The sequence below is a fragment of the Eptesicus fuscus genome, chromosome 2 (genome assembly GCF_027574615.1).
Source record: "Eptesicus fuscus isolate TK198812 chromosome 2, DD_ASM_mEF_20220401, whole genome shotgun sequence".
NCBI lineage: Eukaryota > Metazoa > Chordata > Mammalia > Chiroptera > Vespertilionidae > Eptesicus > Eptesicus fuscus.
In genome coordinates this window covers 10,583,588-10,606,381 of record NC_072474.1, presented here as the reverse complement: position 1 = coordinate 10,606,381, position 22,794 = coordinate 10,583,588, and positions in this window count along the sequence as shown.

The window sequence follows — 22,794 nt, the reverse complement described above, 5'->3', positions numbered from 1 at the left end:
AGCTAGTCCAGAACCATTGGACTGTGAGGGACCTCAACCCCTTGGACTCCAAGCAGGTTGTGCTGGGCCAGAAAGACACAGAAAAAATAAAGAGACAAAAAAAAAAACCCCAAAGGAAAGAAAAGGAAGCATCATCAGAAAAGAATCTAAATGAAAGAAAGGCAAGCAATATGTCAGAAAAAATAATTCAGAATAAGGGTCATACAATTCATAAACAAGATGGATGAGAAAATCAACAACCTATGTAAGGATCAGTAAGAAATAAAGAGTGATATGGCTACAATAAAAGCCCCCATGGAAGCTTTCAACATCAGACTAGAGGAAGCAAAGGACAGAATTAGCGAATTAGAAGACAGGGAAGCAAAATATAGCCAATCTGAATTGCAATTAGAGAAAAAAAATCAAAAGGCAGAAGGAGAGCCTGAGGGAGCTTTGGAACAACATAAAATGAATCAACATATGTATAATAGGAGTTCCAGAAAGACAAGAAGAGGATCAAGCATTAGACAACTTATTTGAAGAAATAATATCAGAAAATTTCCCTGATTTGGAGAAGAAAAAATTACACAAGTTCAGAGAGTCCCAAATAAGATGAAGCCCAAAAGACCCACACCAAGACATGTCATAATTACAATGGCAAATGTTAATGACAAAGAGAGAATCTTAAAGCCTGCAAGAGAGAGACAGAAAGTTATGTACAAAGGATCTACCATTAGATTATCAAATGATTTTTTAACAGAAACACATTAGGTCAGAAAGGAATGGAAGGAAGTATACAAAGTGATGCAAAGCAAGGGACTAAATCCAAGAATATGGTACCCAGCAAGGCTATCATTCAAAATTGAAGGGGAAATCAGGAGCTTCACAGACAATAAAAGGCTAAGGGAATTTATCACTACCAAGCCAGCAATGCAAGAAATGCTAAAAAGGACTGTTATAAAAAGAAGAAGGAAAAAAGAAAGAAGGAACACAGGCGCAAAAACTAAAAATGGCTACAAACAAGTACCTATCAATAATAACTTTAAATATAAACAGAATAAATGCTCAAATCAAAAGGCATCAAGTGGCTGAATGGATAAGAATACATGACCCATATATATGCTGTCTACAAGAGACCCACTTCAGAACAAGAGACTCACACAGACTGAAAGTGAAAGGATGGACAAATATATTTCAGGAAAATGGAAATGAAAAAAAGCTGGGGTAGCAGTAATTATATCTGACAAAATAGACCTCAAAGTGAAGGCCATAATAAGAGATAAATAAGGTCACTTCATAATACTAAAGCAGTTGATACAATAAGAGGATATAACTCTGGTAAACATATAGCACCCAATGCAAGACCACCCAAATACAAAACAAACAAACAAAAAAACAAACAAACAAAAAAATTCTGGAAGATATCAAGGGAAAGATTGTCAGCATCACAATCATAGTAGGGGACTTTAATACCCCACTGATATCACTGGATAAAACCTCTAAACAAAAAATCAGTAAAGAAACAGAAATCCTAAATGACTCACTAATCAGATGGACTTAATTGACATCTTCAGAACATTTCACCCCAAAGCCACAAAATATACATTATTCTCAGGTGCACATAGGACATTTTCAAAGATAGACCACATATTGGGTCACAGGTAACGTCTCTCCAAATTTAAGAAGATTGAAATCATATCAAGCATCGTCTCAGACCACAATGGCATAATATCAGAAATCAACTACAATAAAAACAATAAAAAAAAAAAACCCTCAAACACTTGGAGGCTGAATAGCATGCTATTAAATAATGATTGGGTTACCAAAGAGATCAAAGAAGAAATTAAAATCATCCTGGAAATGAATTACAATGAAAACACAACAATACAAAACATATGGGACACAGTGAAAGCAGTCATGAGAGGGAAGATCATAGCTCTACAGGCCTATCTCAAAAAAACAAAACAAAACAAAATGGTAATAAATTATATAACTCTGCAACTTAAAGAATTAGAAAGAGAGCAACAAGAAAAGCCCTGAGTGAGCAGAAGGAAAGAGATAAAGATCAGAGCAGAAATGACAGAGACCAAAAAAAAAAAAAAAAAAAAAGATCAATGAAACCGAGAGATGGTTCTCTGAAAGGATAAACAACATAGATGAGGATCACCAAGAAACAAAGAGAGAGGACTCAAATAAACAAAATCAGAAATGAAAGAGGTGAAATAACAGCAGACCCCACAGAAATATAAAGGATTGTGAAAAATAAAATACTATGAACAACTCTATTCCAACAAACTAAACAACCTAGAGCAGTGGTCGGCAAACTCATTAGTCAACAGAGCCAAATATTAACAGTACAATGATTGAAATTTCTTTTGAGAGCCAAATTATTTAAACTTAAACTTCTTCTAATGCCACTTCTTCAAAATAGACTCGCCCAGGCCATGGTATTTTGTGGAAGAGCCACACTCAAGGGGCCAAAGAGCCGCATGTGGCTCGCGAGCCACAGTTTGCCAACCACAGACCTAGAGGAAATAGTCTTAGAAAAATACAACCTTCCAAAACTCAATCAATAAAAATAAAAAAATCTCAACAGGCCTATAACTAAGGAGAAAATTGAAGCAGTCATCAAAAAACTCCCAGCAAACAAAAACCTGGGACCAGAGAACTTCACAGGGGAGTTTCACCAAACATTCAAAGAAGAACTAAAACCTATCTTGCTCAGACTATTCCAAAAAATTCAAGAGAAAGGAATACTTCCAAGCTCTTTCTATGAAGCCAGTATTATCCTAATCTCAAAACAAGATAAAGACACCACAAAGAAAGAGAACTGCAGGCCAATATCCCTGATGAACATAGATGTTAAATTTCTCAACAAAATTCTAGCAAATCAGACCCAGCATTACATAAGAAAGATCATACACCATGACTAAGTGGGATTTACCCTGGTGAAGCAAGGATGGTACAATATCCACAGATCAATAAACCTTATACAACACATAAACAAATTGAGAGACAAAAATCACATAGTCATATCAATCGTTGTAGAAAAAGCATTTGACAAAATCCAACACCCTTTCATGATAAAAACTTTCAGAAAAGTGGGAATAGAAGGATCATACCTCAACATAATAAAAGCCTTATATGACAAACCTCAGCCAACATCATACTCAATGGGTAAATACTAAAACCATTTCCCCTAAAAACAGGAGCAAAACAGGGATGCCCACTTTCACCACATCTGTTCAACATAGTTTGGGAAGTGCTAGCCATAACAATTAGACCAGAAGAATAAATAAAAGTATCCAAATTGGAAAAGAAGAAATAAAACTGTCATTATTTGCAGATTGCATGATACTGTACATAGAAAACCCTAAAGACTCCATCAAAAAACTACTAGAACTAATAAATGAATTTGGCAATGTAGCAGGATACAAAATCAACACCCAGAAATCTATGGCTTTTTTATATACCAACTAGAGGCCCAGTGCACAAATTCGTGCACAGGTGGGGTCCGGCTGGGGCTGGGCCAGCTAGGGGGAGTGGCCAGGGGAGGTTGGCTGGCCAGCCCTACTCCCAATCAGGATGGTTGACTGGCCTCAGTGTGCATGCATCATAGTGACTGGTCGTTCCAGTCACTTGACTTTTATATATATAGTTAATAAACTCACAGAAAGAGAAATTAAATAAACAATCCCATTTAATATTGCAACAACCAAAAATTAAGATACCTAGAAATAAATTTAACAAAGGAGGTAAGGGACCCATACTCAGAAAATTATAGGATGCTGAAAAAAAGAGATAGAGGAAGACATAAACAAATGGAAGAATAGACCATGTTCATGGATTTGTAAAATTAACATCAGTAAAATGTCCTTACTATCCAAAGCAATCTATAGATTCAATGCAATCCCCATTAAAATACCAATGGCATACTTCAAAGACCTAGAACAACTCTCCAAAAATTCACCTGTAATAAAAAATGACCCAGAATAGCTGCAACAATCTTGAGAAAGACAAAGTTGGAGGGATCACAATATCAGATAACAAGTTACACTGTAAAGCCACTGTTCTCAAAACTGCCTGCTATTGGCATAAGAACAGATATTTAGACCAATGGAACCAAACAGAGAATCAAGAAATAGACCCAAGCCATTATGCTCAATTAATATTTGAAAAAGGAGGCAAGAGCATACAATGGAGTCAAGACAGTCTCTTCAATGAATGGTATTGGGAAAATTGGACAGATACATGAAAAAATGAAATTAGAACACAAACTTATACCATTCACAAAAATAAACCCCAAATGATTAAAGGACTTAAACATAAGATGGGAAACCATAAAAATCTTAGAAGAAGCCATGGGCAGCAAAATAGCAGACATTTGTCTTAGCAATATCTTTACCGACACAGCTCCTAGGGCAATGGAGACTAAGGAGAAAATAACAAATGGGACTACATCAAAATAAAAAAGCTTTTGTACAGCAAAATAAACCATCAACACACAACAAGAAAGCTCACTCCATGGGAGAACATATTTGCCAAAGTTATCTCTGATAAGGGTTTAATCTCCAAAATTTATACGGAACTAATACAACTTAACAAAAGATAAACAATCCAATAACAAAATGGGCAAAGGACCTAAATAGACACTTTTCAAAAGAGGACATACAGAAGGTCAAGAGACATGAAAACATGCTCAAAGTCACTAATCATTCAAGAGATGTAAATCAAAACAACAATAAGGTACCATCTTAAACCTGTCAGAATGGCTATGCTCAACAAATCAACAAACAAGTGCTGGAATGCCTGAGGAGAAAAAAGAACCCTCTTACACTGCTGGTGGGAATGCAGACTGGTGCAGCCACTGTGGAAAACAGTATGGCATTTCCTCAACAAACTAAAAATGGAACTTCCGTTTGACCCAGTAATCCCACTTCTAGGAATATATCTCAAGAAAACAGAAACACCAATCAGAAATGATATATGCACCCCTATGTTAATAGAAACACAATTTACAATAGCTAGGATTTGGAAACAGCCTAAGTGCATATTAGCAGATGAGTGGATTAGATAACAGTGGTACATGTACACAATGGAATACTATGCTGCTGTTAAAAAGAAGGAATTCTCACCATTTGTGACAGCATGGATAGAACTAGAGATTGTTATGTTAAGCGAAATAAGCCAATCAGAGAAAGATAAATATCACATGATCTCACTCATTAGCAGAATATAATGAACAATATAAAGTGATGTGCAAAAATCGAACCAGAGTCACTGAAGCATCGAACAGACTGTACAACCTATGAGGGTAAGTGAGGGGTGAGGGGGTAAGAGATCAATCAAAGGACTTGTATGCATGCTTATGAGCATAACCAATGGATCCAGACTTGGGGGGGTGGGGCATGTGCTGCTGGGTGGGAGCAGCTGGGGAAAGGTCAATGGGTGAAAAAGGAGACTTATGTAATACTTTAAACAATAAAGAATTTTAAAAAATCAATTAAGCTCTGAATAAGAAATAGTAAGTGCATTGGATATATTCTAAGGCATTCTATTGTTTTTGCTACTAGTGGTAACCAGAACTGTGAGCAGAGGTATTTTTCCCAGGGTCCTGTCTCTTGACTTGGAAGAATGAGCTCCGCAGACCAGAAGATTTAAGCAAAAGTGTGGAAAGTTTATTACAAGCAGATTCAGACTCCCCTCAAGAAAAGGGGAACCCAATAATGGGCTGCCTGTTAAAGCCTTGTAGTCCAGGGTTATCAGTTTGCTATAAGCCTGCTCTATGTCTACCTGTGTCATGACCTGATTGATTCCCTCATTGTTCTTGCCCAGCAAAAGATCCGAACTTTCCCTGTTTCTGTGGGTTCTTTCTCTGTTCCTATGCTGATCTTTCTCTGTTTCTATGCAGTTGTACCCATTTTTGCTGCAGGCCCCCTTGTTTTCCCATGCCTCCCGCTTTGAGTCCAGAAACATTTTATTATTTCTGCTTGCTTGGTTCCTGTGGTTAGGCTGCTCAAACTTCAGGGTCTGCCCCTGCCTATGCTCCACCTGCCTTTGTGTCCACTGGACCCTGCCCTGTCTGCCTGCATCTCAAGTTAACCCTCTCACTAGTTAAATGGCTTTTTGCTAAATGTTGACATTTTATTGGCAAGCACACAACCTGGAGACACTGTTGTTACCCTGGAGATGAGGAAACCTCTGTTCTTGTCTTCTTGAGGGAAATATTTCAATCAAGAAAAAAGTGTAGAAAAGCAAGCAAGAATTTCTGACCTCAGAAAAATTATACTTAGGAGAGTGAAACAAGGAAGGCATAGAAGAAGCAACAGGAGAACCTAGGTTGGGCTGCCTTAGCTCACTGGGAAGTCAGAGCGTAGGGGGCCTTGGAGACAGGTTCAGGGGGTTAGTCCAGGACAAGTTGCTGCTGCCCATTTCCCCCCTGGTTGCAAATGTCAAGGGGTGCCTTAGAGGTTACAGGATACATGCCTGTGGAGAGGAGAGAAGAGGGGGAAGGGATTATTGGCACAGGCATGCTCCCTGGAGGGAGAGCCCTGGGGTTTTAAAGGTGCGGTGTTTAAGGGAGGCCCTAGGAATAATCAACAGAATATTCATCAGCTTTATGCTAATGTACTAAAATATGATTTAGTCTCTTGATTTGTCTGTCCTTTGGTGTGGTTGACAAATGGCACTAATTAGATTTCTGTTATCTGTCTCCCTGAGTGTAGGGTGATTTAAGCTATTTACACTCTACTCGGGGAGAAGGAGTGCAAACCATTTATTCTTGTGTCCTTGGCTTAGAGAAGATAGGACTTACTAAGTGACCAGAAATTGCTATTTTTGAAAATTACACTATTTTTCTGTGCTTTGATTTATTTGGAAGAGATATTTCAAATATTCTATGTAATATTTGAAAGTGCTAAATTTGAATTCAAAAGATTTACCCTGAAATACATATAGTTATTTTCTCACCACCAACCCTAATATTGTGTTTATTCCATGCAGTAGTGACTCAGAAAGCAATACTGTTGTTGTAAACTGCTCAGGTTGTGCCAAATATTCTTGCTCTTCCATCCCTGCTTCAAAATGTCATGTCTTTCAGCTGTTCAATTTCCAGCTGCCAAAAATCAATGGGTTTGCATCTGCTGGTTCTAGTTTCATGTTCTAAATCAATTCACTGCCAATCCTCCTATATAATGAAGAGGTAATATGCAAATTGAACCTCACACCCTTGTGTCACAAGATGGCCACCCCCACATTGTCACAAGATGGCCACCCCCACGGCATCACAAGATGGCCGACCCCATGTCATCATAAGATGGCCACCCCTATGTTGTCCCAAGATGGCCACCCCCATGTTGTCACAAGATGGCTGGCAGAGGAGGGCAGTTGGGGGCAACCAGGACTGCAGGGGAGGGCAGTTGGGGGTGATTGGGCCAGCAGGGGAGCAGTTAGGTGTCAATCATGCTGGCAGGGAGGAGCGATTAGGTGTCAATCAGGCTGGCAGGCAGAGTGGTTAGGGGCAACCAGGCAGCCAGGCAGGTGAGTGGTTAGGAGCCAGCAATCCTGGATTGTGAGAGGGATGTCTAACTGCTGGTTTAGGCCCAATCCCTAAACCAGCAGTTGGACATCCCCCGAGGGGTCCCAGATTGGAGAGGGTGCAGGCTGGGCTGAGGGACACCACCAGAGTGCACAAATTTCATGCACCAGGCCTCTAGTTTGATATAACAATAAATTAACAACATGATATTACTGTTGGTATCAGTCATAACAAACACATTTACTAGAGGCATAAAGCATCTAAAATTATGTTTTTCTATTTATATTTTTAAAATAGGTGAGAAAGTAAACAGAATTTTTGTAATCTAATAAAGAAATATCTTGGAATATATATATATATCACATGAAGTTTGTTTTATGGAAGTAAAACAAAGTTCTAAGTTATCACTGTCCAAGCAGAAGTATTAATATAACCTCATTATCAACTCAAAGTTTTGTAAACATTTTTGAGATTTTCTTTCATTTCAGCTAAAGTTTCATCATGTAGAGAAATGAAAATCATAGAAAATTCTGTGACTGAAAGTTTTCAAACAGTACTTTAAATTTCTACTGTTGCACAGAAATATTTTCACAAGCTTTTATCTTCACAGAACCCAAGTACTGTTTTTTATTTATAACACTTTTTATAATTATCAATTTTTAAGATGCCTAAAATTTTCACATTAAAATTGAAATTGGCCATATGTAAATTGATGGATGGAATAAAAAAATAGATATGAGGAAAATATATATATATGTATTTTTTGTAAACCATGGAAAAAGACTGAAATTTTTAACTAAATTTTAGGCAAATACAAAAGTAAATCCAGTGTAAGTTTATAAGTTAATGCACTTTACTGGGATATTATTACTAGTCTATTTCAACTATTATTTCTCCCAACATGTAAGACTTATATTAGATACAGCTCTCCTGGCCTGACAATTGAATAGGATAAAAACTAAGAGTAAGAACCATTTAGAAATAGGAATAGCAATTTTTACACACAAAACATAAATTCTCATTAAGCTGTTTCCCCATTCTTTCCTCAAACTCTGTGTGCTACTTATGCAATAGATATTAACTACTTTCAGCTTGATACTTCTCTTGGGCAAGACAGAACACCTTATTTAGAGGAAATAATTTAGACATATAAAGTTTTCTATTTGCATTAATAAGAAGAGACCTAGCTAGACACCCGGGAAGTTTGCATTTCCATTTAAAAGGCTTTGCCTATTCTGATTTTCAGGGCAATAAACCTGAGAATGACCTGTGTGAGAGGTCTGATTAGTCCAGCATATAGGTCAAGCAGCCCTGAACTCACCTCAACATGCTGAACAATAGATACCTAAGTTATTCAGTGATTCATGATCTATTCTGATTAATAATTGCAAACTCAGCCTATTGGTCAGGTCTCAGTAAGGTGTGTTCAAGAAAATTAATTTATTAGAAAAAGGTATAGCAAATGTTTACAAATAACACTTGTAAAATTAAAGGAAATTTTAAATGCCAAGATTTTAAAAATGGACTTATTGCTTTACTTTCTGGTTACAGCTGCCCATAGGACACAGTATAAAGATTATATTCAGTCTATATGCTTTCTTTTAAGGTATAAATTACAGTTTTATTCATGATATAGTAACATATCTAAATAAGTAAACTTGACATGTTAAACATTTATAAAATGTTTTAATTTCCTTTTCAAAAGGAAGTTTTTTTTTATTTCCACACACAATTCAGTTTTTCATCTGAACAGCCTTTTCCTCCATATTATTGCTGCCTACAATGATTATACCAAGTGGCAACACCCTGAATATAACATCTCTATAGTAATGTATAGCCAGAAAAGGGCCACAAAATAATCCATCACCAGTTCACTCCAACATGTCAAACTGCTATTATCTGCTTAGTTGTATCTCCCATGCTAGTCTCCTTTTACTTTGAGTGCAGGACTGCATGGCTATTTTTTGTTGTCAAATGGTCTATTTTTGGAAATGTTATCAATTCTAGTACTGCTGGCAGCCAATAGTTGACCAGATTTCCTTATGAAGTTTGACAACTTGTTTTCATAATATTTTGCAGCAGTCTAGTAACTTTTCAGACAAATAAATTCTGAATCAGATGGATAATTTCCAGCTATTATGTTTGTTATTAATATGTTGATGTGTTCTTTAATCATCAAAACACCTGGGATATACGCTTAGTTGATCAAGCACTTGGGTACAAAAAGAGGGAAGGCAATCAATCAAAGACAAGAAACTCATGAAAAGTATGATTTTTTCTAAAGGAAAGAATGAAACAATTTAAATTATAGTAGAGATATCATTGAGTAAATTGGGACTCAATGAAGTGAAGTGAATTTTAGAAAAGCTAACTTTACTGAGAGTTTCTGACTCAGAGTCACAAATTCCTTGGATCAAGTTCTTAAAGTCATTTAATGCCAATGTTGGTGGGCATAGATTCCCCAGGTGTAAAGTAGAGGAAATACTACTACTATAACTGCACAGAAACCTTATTTCCTTTAATCTGGCCTTTTATTTTGATTTTTTTCCCTTTGACTCAAACTGGCTTCAATCCATCGCTCACCACCTCCTTCTCTCTTGCTTAATGATTAAGCCCTTATGTCAGTAATGTTCTGGTTAACAAAGTCCTGGGTCTATTGACTACTGAGACAGTATTCTTATCAAACTAAGCATAATATCTTGGTCTCAGTTGTGTTTCAGCTCTGGACCCTGGAAAGCAGAATAATACCACAGAATAAATCCTTGCGAATTGGACAGAACAAACCCCTACCTTAGTACCAACCTATCTGTAGAGACCATGACCCTAAATTCATTAGTCACTGTGACTAATGTGTGGTTTTTTGTTTATTTTTTCCCTATATAAATCCATCCACTGAAGCCATCAGGGGGCAGGTCTTTGAGCATGAGCTACCTGTGATTCCAAGCATGGTGCCATCTCCTTAATAAGCCCTTATTTTCTTGGCTGCAAACTTCTGTTTCTGTCTTATTGGGCAGGCAAATGGACCCCTTCAGTCAGGTAACACTAACTCAAATAGGTGTTAGATAGACTAAGTGAGAAAATTAATAACTGTAGCTCTTTCTTTTTTTTGTTCTGAATTTAAGGCTTCTTTGAACTCTCTTTAAAGTTATTTTAAGAATATGCATTTTAAGAATATGAATGTTACATGTATCAGGACTTATTCTATTTTTATAATCATTTAATTCTTCCCCTCTGGTAGAGAATTATTGGAATGTTCCACAAAAATATTTCATAGTCATAAAATAGAATTGTAATGCAAGTTTTGCCCCATTAGCAACATTTCTCTAATTAATGCCACTTCTTTCAGTTACTTACACAATCTGGCACCATGTGTAAGAGATAAACAAAACAATGTTATTTCATGTGATTAATGTTATTTTACTGTGATAAGTAAAACAATGCATGTATGAAGCTCAAAGCTTAGTTCACATGGTAAATAGAAAAAGTAGAATGCAACAAATTATGCAGCAAATATATGCACCAGTCCTATGAGGAGAGGGAAACTGTGCTTGTGGACGTCTTCCCAAATGAGGTAAAAACTGATTCAGTCCTTGGAGGATGCATATCAGTTTAGAGATACACAAAATGAATTGGAGTTCCAGGTTGAAAGAAGAGCATATATGAATCACTGAAGAGCATTGTATACACAGAAAACTACAAATTGCCTAGGATTGCTGAAGTATAGAGTGTGAAGAATGGTTTGAAGGATAAGATCCTATGAAACCTAAATAGTATGTCTTCCTAAGGATTTTGGATTTTTTTCTAGAAATACAACAATGCTGAAATTCATAGTAGAGAAAGGGGGGGGGGAAGGGAGAGAGAGAGAGAGAGAGAGAGAGAGAGAGAGAGAGAGAGAGAGAGAGAGCGCTATGTGAAAGAGATACATCAACCTAATCAGTTGCCTCCCATACAAAACCCATGACCTTCTTGTGTACAGGATAACACTCCAACCAACTGAGCCACAACTGCAAGGACAATGTTGAAAGATTTTAAGACAGGTTATGGCTTTATATGATTTGAAATTTTAAAAGATTATTTGATAGTAGTGTGAAAGATGAGTTTAATGAGGACATAAATGGAAGCTGATAGAGCAGTTAAAAGAAGTCAGGTAAGAGTCTGGTATATCTTTGTAGCAGTGAGGATGGGAAAGAGGTAGCAGATTTTTGAGCTATATGTGAGGTAAATTGGAAGATCTTAAGAATTAATTCAATGTGAATAAAGAGAATGTCATGGGGTAGGCTTCCCTGGAAACAGATCTTGTGGCAAAGTTCATATGGGATTGTTCTAGGAATCAATCTCATGCAGGAAAGGGCAGAAGCAGTTGGGTTATGGATGTAGATGCAACAAAGGGCATTCAATTATATAGAGAGCTCTGACTAGAATGGCAGTTCAGAGCTGTCCAGAATTGGGCATGGACCAGTCATTAGCTTGACCTTGGGTGTGTTCTTGAGTAAATTCAGGGCAATGAGGTTGGGGGTCTCAAGTGTGAACTATTAGCCCCAGGAGAATTAATGTGTTAGGATTGGGAGATCTGGGCAATGCATGACTTTATCCAGGGCAGAGAAGGAAAAGAAAAGGAACAGGCTAAAATTTTTTTTCTAACCTATGTGATTAAGGTGATCTAAGTGTGAATTGGGGACAGTTTCCTAAAAATATATGTTTCTATCAATTGTATTAGTTATCATATATTACTATTCAGGTTCTTTTTGAGAGCACAAAAACCTTTTTTTTGTGTCTGTGATTATCCTCAAAGAAATGGAAAACACCAATAAGAACATCCTATGCCAAGTTATTAATGTCTGTCCTCATTGGAATAATCAGAAATAGCCAAACTAAAAAAAACTAGAATATTTGATGACTTTGGTTATTTTGTCTTTCTTACTAAGAATGTTCAGTCAAGCATTTAAACAAAGCATTTCAAATTTTAATATTAAAACACATATATGATCTTATCCTAAAGGGGATGAGGACAAATTAACAGTTAAGCAAATAGCTTTTGTTAAGAATGAATAAAGTTTGTTATATATACCAATATTAACCTTGATGTTTAAATATTTTTGCTAAAATATCTTTAATTTATAAAAAATGTCTGTCTCTCTGTAAAATTTAAATTTGCTATCTAAAATTTTAAATATAATTTCAATAGATAAAATTTCAGCTATATTATATATTGCATATGAGCTTTAAATATATTTTTAATCAAAATTATGGATCTACAGATTTAGATCATTCAATTTATAAAAAATATTCACCATGTATTACCTAATGTCACAGCCAGTTCTCACTGTCAAATTTATCAACTAAATTAGATTAGCTTTCTGCCAAAAAGATATATCTTCATCCTTTTCTCCTTCCAATACATGTTTCTTCTAACCACTGAATTCTAAGATAGATGGAGTGAAGGAAGGAAGGGAGAGAGAAAAGGAGAAAGTCATCTTCAGGTGGGAACAGTATTTATGGCACTTAAGGATCTACAATTCTTTTAAGAAATCCACATCAAAGACCCCACTGGGAAGTCTGTGTTTTTCTAGGAGTACATATACTCCAGTATGTAGTGTTCTGTGGAAAAAGTCTGTGGCTATTTAACCTCATTTAGTTTGTATAATTATTACCTTCTTGTGGTCACTAACCACTTGCTTTGTTCTTAAATAATATACTTAGATTAAAGTAAAAGAGTTACTCATTTTTTCTTAATATTTATCAGTATATTTCATGTTATCATATACCCATTTGTTTAAATTATTTATGGCTTGTTTCTCTTCACTAAAATGTAAGCTACCTGAGTGCAGCTGGTTCACACTATATTTCCTCTACTTACAACAAACTAACCATTTCTTAGGTATGTAGATAAACTTCAACAGTTTTATGTGTATTTGTTTTACACACAACTATGGAAATCTTGGCAGAATCCATAAAGAAGTGCATATCACATTTTTCTATATAAAACAATCAAATATTTTTCTTTTGCATGTAAAAGTGACAATTTCTTTTTTTCTGAAGTGAATATCTTCTATTTATTATTGAGACATAATTAATATAACATACTAGAGGCCCAGTGCATGGACTTGTGCACTGGTGGGGTCCCTTGGCCTGACCTGTGCCCTCTCACAATACAGGACCCCTTGGGGGATGTTGGAGAGCCGGTTTCAGCCAGATCCCGCAGGCCAGGCCGAGGGGCCCCACTGGTTCACGAATTCGTGCACCAGGCCTCTAGTTGAGATAATAATATGATTTTTATCCTTTGTTATATTAATGTGCTGTACCACATTGATTGATTTTTGCTTGTTGAAACATCTTTGTGTCCTAGGGATAAGTCCCACTTGGTCATGGTATGCTATCCTTTTAATGTGTTAATAAATTCAGTTTGCTGGTATTTTGTTGAGAATTTTTGCATCTATATTCATCAGGAATATTGATATGATTTCAGGATAATGCTGGATCATAATAAGAGCTTGGAAGTAGTCCCTCGTCTTCCTTTTTTTAAAAAAAGAGTTTGAGAACTATTATTATTCTTCCGTAATTGGTTAATAGAATCCATCCAGTCCTGATCTATTCTTTGTTGGAAGGTTTTTGATTGCTGATGCAATATCCTTGCTAGTTATAGTTCTATCCAGATTTTCTTTTCTTCTGACTTAGTCTTAATAGGTTGTATATTTTTCTTTTTTTTTTTGCACCTGGGAGGGTGGAGGAAGTAAAGGGGAAAGGGAAAGGAGTGTGAGCTTGCTCCAGGGTGGAAGAGCCGAAGAGCCAGTTGCACGGTTGTATATTCCTTTATTCTTTTTTACTTTTTATTCCTCTGACTAGATAATTTCAAATGACTTGTATTAAAGTTTGCTTATTATTTTTTCAGCTTGATCACTTTTTCTCTAGAACCCCTTTGATGAACTTTTCAATGCATTTATTGTATCCTTCTGATCCAAAATTTCATTTTGGGCCTTTAAAAAAATATTTTCTATCTCTTTGTTGAAATTTTCATTTTGTTAATGCATTTTTTTTCTGAACTTGATGAGCATCTTTATAATAATTGTCTTAAGTTATTTTTCAGGTAATTCATAGACCTCTGTTTATTTATATTTAATGTCTAGATATTTATTTAATTACTTTGAGCCATGTTTCCCTATTTGTGTTTCTCATAATTTTATGTTTGTTTCTGTGCATTTGAAAAAACAACCATCTCTCCCAGTCTTTATAGCCTTATTTTATAGGAAAATACCTTTGATTATCAGGCCCTTAGACATTCTAAGGGCCTCTCAGAGTTTTTTGTAGATGTGGCTCTACTGGCCAAGGGCTTGTAAATTTCCAATTTTATGGGTTTTTAAGCTTACTCTTTTTAGGAGCCTGTAATCTCTTGCTCTCTCCAGAGTCCATATGTGGTGCTGGTTTTGTGAAGCAGCAGGAGGCCATGATGTAGTGGTCCACCTCCCTTCTGTTCTCAGTGGCCCCCAGGATGTACAGTATTCTGGGTGCCATCAGGATATCCAATAGGAAAAGGATAAATAAATAAATAAATAAATAAATAAATAAATAAATAAATAACCAGGGCTTCAGGCAACCCCCAGGAAAGCTAGAATGTTAGATGTGAACTTCAGCTCTCTCCTTTTCTGAGGGGGAGCCAGGAGATGGGAGTTTTCTTATGAACACTCCACAGTGTTACAGGGGGGAAGGGCTCTGGCAGGCATGTCCATTTGTACATAGTACTCCAAAGTCTCCTTTGTTCTCAGTGCCTCCTAAGATGGCACACTTTCATTTCAGCTCAGATTTGGGAAAGACAGGAACCAGTCTCTTGGGCAGACTCTACTCCTCCCTGGATGTAGAATTCGCAAGCTAATCAATTTCTGTCTGCTCTCACAAGTGCCCTCTGGAGCAGGAGCAAGCCATAAACAAACAAACCTTCTCTCTTTTGTTCTCATTAGCTCCCAGGCAACTGAAATATACTGGTCCCATCAGCATTCAGAGACAAAGGATACAAAAACCATTTGAAAATGCAGCCTCTCACTCCCCCAAAAGCCACAATGTTGGACAAATGCTCCAATATTTTCTCTCCACAAAGAGCAGCTGGGAGTTGTTGCTTTTTATTGATTTGTGATCTGCGTGGGAGAATGGTGGGTGTAATACATGTTATTTCAAACTATCGGTTTTATTCTCTGAGTCCCCTAGATTCAGGCAAAACAGAAATCTGTCTCTTTGACACCCTCCTACAAAGTCAAAACATTGTTTGTATGTCCAGTCTTCTTTCTTTTTTTCCACAAGAAACTGAGAGTTGGGGTTTTCTCCTCCATTGCTCTATCAGTGCTGGGGGAGAGGGTATGGAGAACGGGTGCCACACGTTTTTCTATGGGCTTCAAAGAAGCTGGTTTCACACTCACCTAGGATGCAGGAGCCTCTTAAATGATTTTTGGATTTCACCTAAAGGGAATTGGTCTATGTGTTGCTAATTTAAAATCTTAGTAGTGTAGCCTGGCCAGAATGTCTCAATTGTTGAGTGTCTACCTATCAACCAGGAGGTCCTGGTTCAATTCCCAGTCTGGGCATATGCCTGTGCTGCAGGCTCCATCCCCAGTGCAGGTCCTGCAGGAGGCAGCCGATCAATGATTCTCTCTCATCATTGATGTTTTTACCTCTCTCTTTCTCCCTTCCTCTCTGAAAGCAATAAAAGTATATATTAAAAATAAAAAATAATAAAACTCTCAAGCTCTCTTTAAGAAAATCTTAGTAGTGTAACTGGTGAATAAGGGGGTTTCTGGCCAGAGACAGTACTCTGCGCCCCCAGTTCTTGTCTTGCTTGTAGGAATAAATTCAAACAAGAGACAACAAATAACAGCAAAGGCAGGTGAGGATTTATTTGTTGGAAAGCAATACACTCAGATAGGACCTGAGCAGGCAACTCAGCTGCCTGAGACCGAACTGAGTGCCCAGATATTTAGGAGTTTTGAGGATTTATACCCCTAGGCTGGAATGTCGCTAGGCAAGGAGCTAGTCACCCCTCAATCATGTCTCAAAAAATGTATCTTTAAGCTACAAGGCTCCTTCATCTAGGTGTTATGCCACCAGTTAGTCCACATCCTGGCTCTGAATCTTTCCTGCTCACTTAGGGACCTGCCACCTCCATTGTCTATTTTCAGTTTGTCATACCTCACACCCATTTATTCCAAGCTCCAGTGGCTTCTCTCAGCCTCTCCCAGCTCATACCCTTCTATCTGCCTACTCTAACAGTAGGTCGGGAGAGGAGGGGGGGTGTCTGGGATTTCCTCTTCTACCATCTTGCTAACATCTCTTCCTTCAAAGTCACTATGTTTAATCTAACTATGAAGTTATAAACTTTCTTCCTCTGACTGTTGTAACAGTTTATTTAGAAAATTTAGAAACACAATTTTGCATATATAAGAATTTAATATTTACTTTGTAATCCTTTATAGATTACAATTTTCAGAGAAAAACAATGTCTTTTTTCAACTTTGTACCAGCACATTAGCTAATCATTTTAAGGGCTTAAATAATTACTAAATGAATAGATGAATGAAGAAATAAATAATTGAATCGTGTATTTCTTTTTAGGTAAAAAAAAATATATATTCCTCCCATTCATCAACAATATCTCCAGTCCTCTTCTTCACATGCTTATATGTGTAGCTATCATAAGATCTCACTTTCCATTGTATTTTTAATTTCAAATTCCAATTGTTCATTGCTTGCCTATAGGCAATCAATTAACCTTTTGTCCTGTAACCTTGCTATAATTGTTTATTAGTTCCAGGAGACTTTTTGTTGATTCTTTGGAATTTTCTATAGACAATAATATATATTGCAGTTTTGATAACACACTCACATTTATATTTTTCATTTTCAACAATACAATGCTGTGATGTCTAGATAGGCATATACTATTTTTTATTATACAGATGGTAAAACTGAGTCACATGATAAATGTTTTATCCAAGGTTGTAAAACTTAAAAAGGCAAATCCATCAGTCTAATTATGGTTCTCATTTTAAGAAACCATTTCCACTCTGCCATCTTTCTGATACTGTTTGAAAGGTGTGACAAAAACACAACCCATCTAAACTTAAGACTATAAAAATGCTTATAAAAACACATCTAAATACAAACTGCTTGCACTCACTTTTGGTCTTCCCTACCACTCATCCAAAAAGAGAGTTCTTTGCTGCAGCCAGTCTCAATATAATGCACTCTCTGCCACCTGCAATTTGATTTTGTGAACCACTTTTCTTCATTTGAGGTACATATTCACATACTGGAAGACAAATCAGGTGTCCCGCTTAATAGAATTTCCCTCCGGAGCACTAATTCTTAGTCCTCCTGGTAAGAGGACCAAGTTGAAAGTGCCTTGCTGTTGGCCACTTGATATAGAAGACAATTCTTCCTACCTATGACCCCACATCCAGAATTTTATGAATTCTGACCTTTCCAAAAGCACCCAACCAATGATGCTTTCTTGAGTTATTACCCTCTTTCTTTATGCATTCTATTTTTAAATATTTATTTACTTACTTCTGTTCTCCCTGACTTTTAAAAACTTTATTTGAAAAGAGTTTTAGATTTACAGAAAAAGTTGCAATTGTAGTACAGAAAGTTGTCATGTATTTTACACCTAGTCTCTCCTATTATTAACATCTTATATTAGTATACATTTCTCACAATTAATGAACCAATATTGATGATAAAAGATAATGATGAAGATGGTGATGACTATTAACTATACTTCATTTTATCAGAGTGCGTTGTAAAGTTCTAGAACTGTGGGTTGAGAGAGATCGCTGCGATCATCTTTGGAAAATGCAATGTGTCAATGTGAGGTATAAGCAGAAATCAATCTTACGGTTTTCCCTACTGCCCCTTTAAAACTGCTCTGTGAACTCATTCTTCCCTTGAATAAAATTTCATTTCAATCCCATGCTACTATGGACTGTTTCTATCTTCATTTGGTGCCTCTCTCTGCAGGAGGCTCATACATTCCTTTCCTGATGAACTCAGGTATAGCCTCAGATGTATGACGTAAACAGTAGTGATATACGTCACTTTAAGACAGAACCTTTAACAGAAGACATGGGTTCACCATGCTTTCCTTTCCCTTTGTCATGAAAAGAAGTCATGTTCCAGAGAGTGGCCACTCCCTCAGTCTGGGTCCAGAGTGAACCATAACCAGTCAGGCTGTAATAGGTGTGCTCACTGCTTTAGTTTGGAAGAGGCACATGGCATGTGTTACATAGTTCTGCTCTGTTGGGCCTCTCTAAAACACTAGGAATTTCTATGGGCTTTACTGACACTCCAAAACAAAATCCTATTTTGACATCCCATTTCTACTGTCTCTTAGAGTCTTCTTTCTCAAGAGTTTATAGGCATGGAAATATTTTACAAAATTTCAACCTACAGGGTTGTTTTGAAAACCAATGTTAACATATAGAAAGAAAGAAAAGTATTAGTATAAATTCATGACCACAATAACATGTGATATAAAATAAATCACTTAATTTCTGTGCTTGTTTTTCTGGTAAGTGAAAATACCCTATTTTAAAGAGTTACTAAGAAAATATAAACTATGTATAGAATACATAAATTAACAACTTTTAGGGCACTGTTTTGCCCTCCTCGATACAGATACACCTATTTTAAAAGATCTCTTTCATAGCTTCACTCAAAAGCTAGGGTTGCATGCAAATAGATGACAGAACTATGCTTCAGTCTCATTCCTTCTGCCTCTGCCCTATCTGGAAAAAATGTATGTACACTGCCACTATAGATGGATATCATTTAATTGCTTTTCCCTACATCTTTCTCTTTAACAGTAGGATAAGACAAAGGATAAAAGAAGTTTTGTGTCTTACTTAAAGTGACTATCTCCTTTGGATCTGAAACCAGAACACATGAGTTTCGGCTTAATGTAAGTAAATCTTCATCCCTCCTTTATCTTCTCATTAATTTCATTAAAAAATTCCCCTAACCCTGACTGGTTTGGCTCAGTGGATGGAGTGTCGGCCTGCAGACCAAAGGATCCTGGGTTTGATTCTGGTCAAGGGCTCATACCTTGGTTGCAAGCTCCTCCCCAACCTGGGCCCTGGTCTGGGCTCATGCAGGAGGCAACCGATTGATGTGTTTCTCTCACATCAGTGTTTCTCTCTGTCTTTCCATCTCTCTTCCACTCTCCATAAAAATCAATGGGAAAATGTCCTTCAGTGAGGATTAAAAAAAAAAAAATCCCCATACACAACAGTGAACCACAGGAATGTGTCAAAGTTTCTTTCTCCATTATAGGTGCCTTCCTGGTGGAAAATAATGTGTTATTAATGTGTTGATAAGCAGGAGATAAGATTAAAACACATAACTAGGCATTTCTCTACTGCTCACTGGCAGTAATGCTATCAATATGCCCCTTCTGTAATTGGGATGATAGAATGTTCCATTTTGAGAATGGAGGTATGGTGGTAGCAGTAGGTACTGATCAGAAAAAGCAATCAACATCCAAATATTTTTATTATAATTGACAAGCATTGATTATTGGCCTTATTCTTTTAAATATTATATATATATATATATATATATATATATATATATATATATATATATATATACTAGAGGCTTGGTACATGGAATGCATTCACAGTAGAGGGGCCTCTCGCAAGCTGGGACCCCATGGAGGATATCTGACTGCTCGATCCCGCATCAGGCCTACTAAACTGGCAGTCGGACATCCCTCTCACAATCTGGGACTGCTGGCTCCTAACCACTCTGCCTGCCTGCCTGATTGCCCCAACCACTCACCTGCCTGCCTGATCACTCCTAACTGCCTCTGCCTGCCTGCCTGATTGCCCCTAACCACTCTGCCTGCCTGCCTGATCGCCCCCAACTGCCTCTACCTCAGCCCCTGCTGCCTCAGCTTCATTTGGAAGGATGTCTGGAAGGTCATTCAGTTGTCCAGTCTAATTAGAATATTACACTTTTATTATTATTACTAGAGGCCTGATGCACCAAATTTCATGCTAGAGTAGGCCTTCATTCCCCCAGCAGCCAGTACTGGTTTCCTTCTGGGACCCAGGCTTCCCTCTTCCAGCCACCCGCAGGCACCCAGGACCTGGACTGGCTTCCCTCCGGCCCGGCTTCATCAGGAAAGACAAACAGAATGACATTCAGAAGACATCCAGTCTAGTTGGCATATTACCCTTATATATATAAAGCTTCATATGCTAATTAGACCAGACATCCTTCCCGATGGCCTTCCAGATGAAGCCAGGGCTGTGAGGGAAATCCGGGTTCTGGGTGCCTACTGGCGGGAAGCCCTGGTCCCGGGTGCCAGAGGGAAGCCGGTGCCGGCAGCCAGGGGAAGGAAGGCCTACTCTTGTAGAATTTCGTGCTTCAGGCCTCTAGTACATAAATAATTTCAGAGAGGAAGGAAGAGAAACATCAATGATGAGAGAGAATCACTGATTTGGCTGCCTTCTTCATGCTCCCTACTGGGGATTGAACCCTCAACTTGGACATGTTCCCTGACTGGAATCGAACCTGAGAACCTTCAGTCTACATTCAAATGAGTCTTCAGGTGTGGTTAGGTCTTCTTCCTTAGGCCTAGAAGTGGTTCTTTATGGTCCAGTGGTGTACAAACCCTTGATTCAGCCTTGATTCTGCTCTCTGGAAGGATATCCCTTTAACATTGTCCTCTGAGGTCTTTGTCTTCATCATTTAGATATTTTATTCCATGTCTTTTGTTCAGCACTAGGGTGGGGTAGAAGAGAAAGATGAGGATACCTTGGACTGCCAAAGGCAGCCAGCAAAACCCAATTTCTTCACTCATACCTGGTACACCAATCAGAATCAGACAGTCCAATTAAAAATGTTCAAAATACAGGAAAATATATTTCACCAAATACCACATACTAAGAGCAAATAAGATACTCAATATTATTATTTATCAGGAAAATGTAATTATAAACATAATTAACTATCACTACATATCTATAAGTATAACTAAAACAGAATATAGTGACAACATCAAGTGCTGGCAAGTGTGCAGAGAAACTTAGTCATAAGTTGCTGGTGATATATAAAATGATATAGCTACTCTGAAGAACAAATCAGAAAGTTATTACAAAGTGCAATCCCAAAACTGCACACTTGGACATTTTTCCCAGAGTATATGAATACATATGTTCAAACAAAAGCCTGTATAGAAATGTTTATGGTACCTTTATCCCTAACAAAACAAAACCAGAAACATCCCAAGTGACTTTCAATGGGTGACTAGCTAAATAAACTGTTGTATATGCATAAATTGTTATAACACTGTGCAGTACAAGGAACAAACTACTGATACATGTGACAAAGTAAATTAATCTCCAAATAATTATGCTGATAACAAACAGCTAATACCTAAAGGTTACTTACTGTATTATTCCATTCATATCACATTATTGGAACAGAGAACACATAGTCAACATAATCATTGCCAGGGGTTAGAGGACGGAGGCACGGGGGTGGGTGATTGGTGGTGGGGAGAAAAGAGATGAGGAGGAGAAATGTGAATTTGACTATACAAGAGGAAGAGGAATGGTCACGGGTAATAGGGCAGTGAAGACCTGGGGGGCAGAGGGTAGGAACTGGCAGAAAGAGGGGAAAAGAGCAGAAATGGGAGATATCTGTAATACTATCAACAACAAAAATATTTTTAAAAAGAGCAACAGGAGCAATCCTTGTTTTGATGGAATTTTTATGTATTTGTACTTTCAATATCCTTCTTGTAATATTGTACTATTATTTTGTAAGAAGTAACCATTGGAGATTCTGGGTAAACGGTACATGGGACATCTCTGTGTTATTTTTTTACAACTGCATGTGTATCTACACTTTTCTAAAACTTAAATATTGTGCTTATCACAAAATATTTGTCTAAATTGTCAAAATTTTATTCAGGCATAACCAAAGCACTAACATATTTCTTAGTATTAAATTACTGATTAGTAAAGGAGGTATACGCTATTCAATTCTTCTGTATTTACCTTTTAGAAACTTACTTGTGTATTTTATGGTCATAAAGGCAATACTTTTTAATTGTAAAATGATGTATTACATATATAATTATAAGGAATAATCCTATCTATATCAGTCTAATCCTTTTTTCATTATTTTCTACTGTAATGGTATTGTCTTTTTTCTTGAAATCAAGTTGATCATTTCTCTCATGCTTTGCATTATATCACTTTTCTGCTTTCTCGGTAAACTTGAGCTATCAA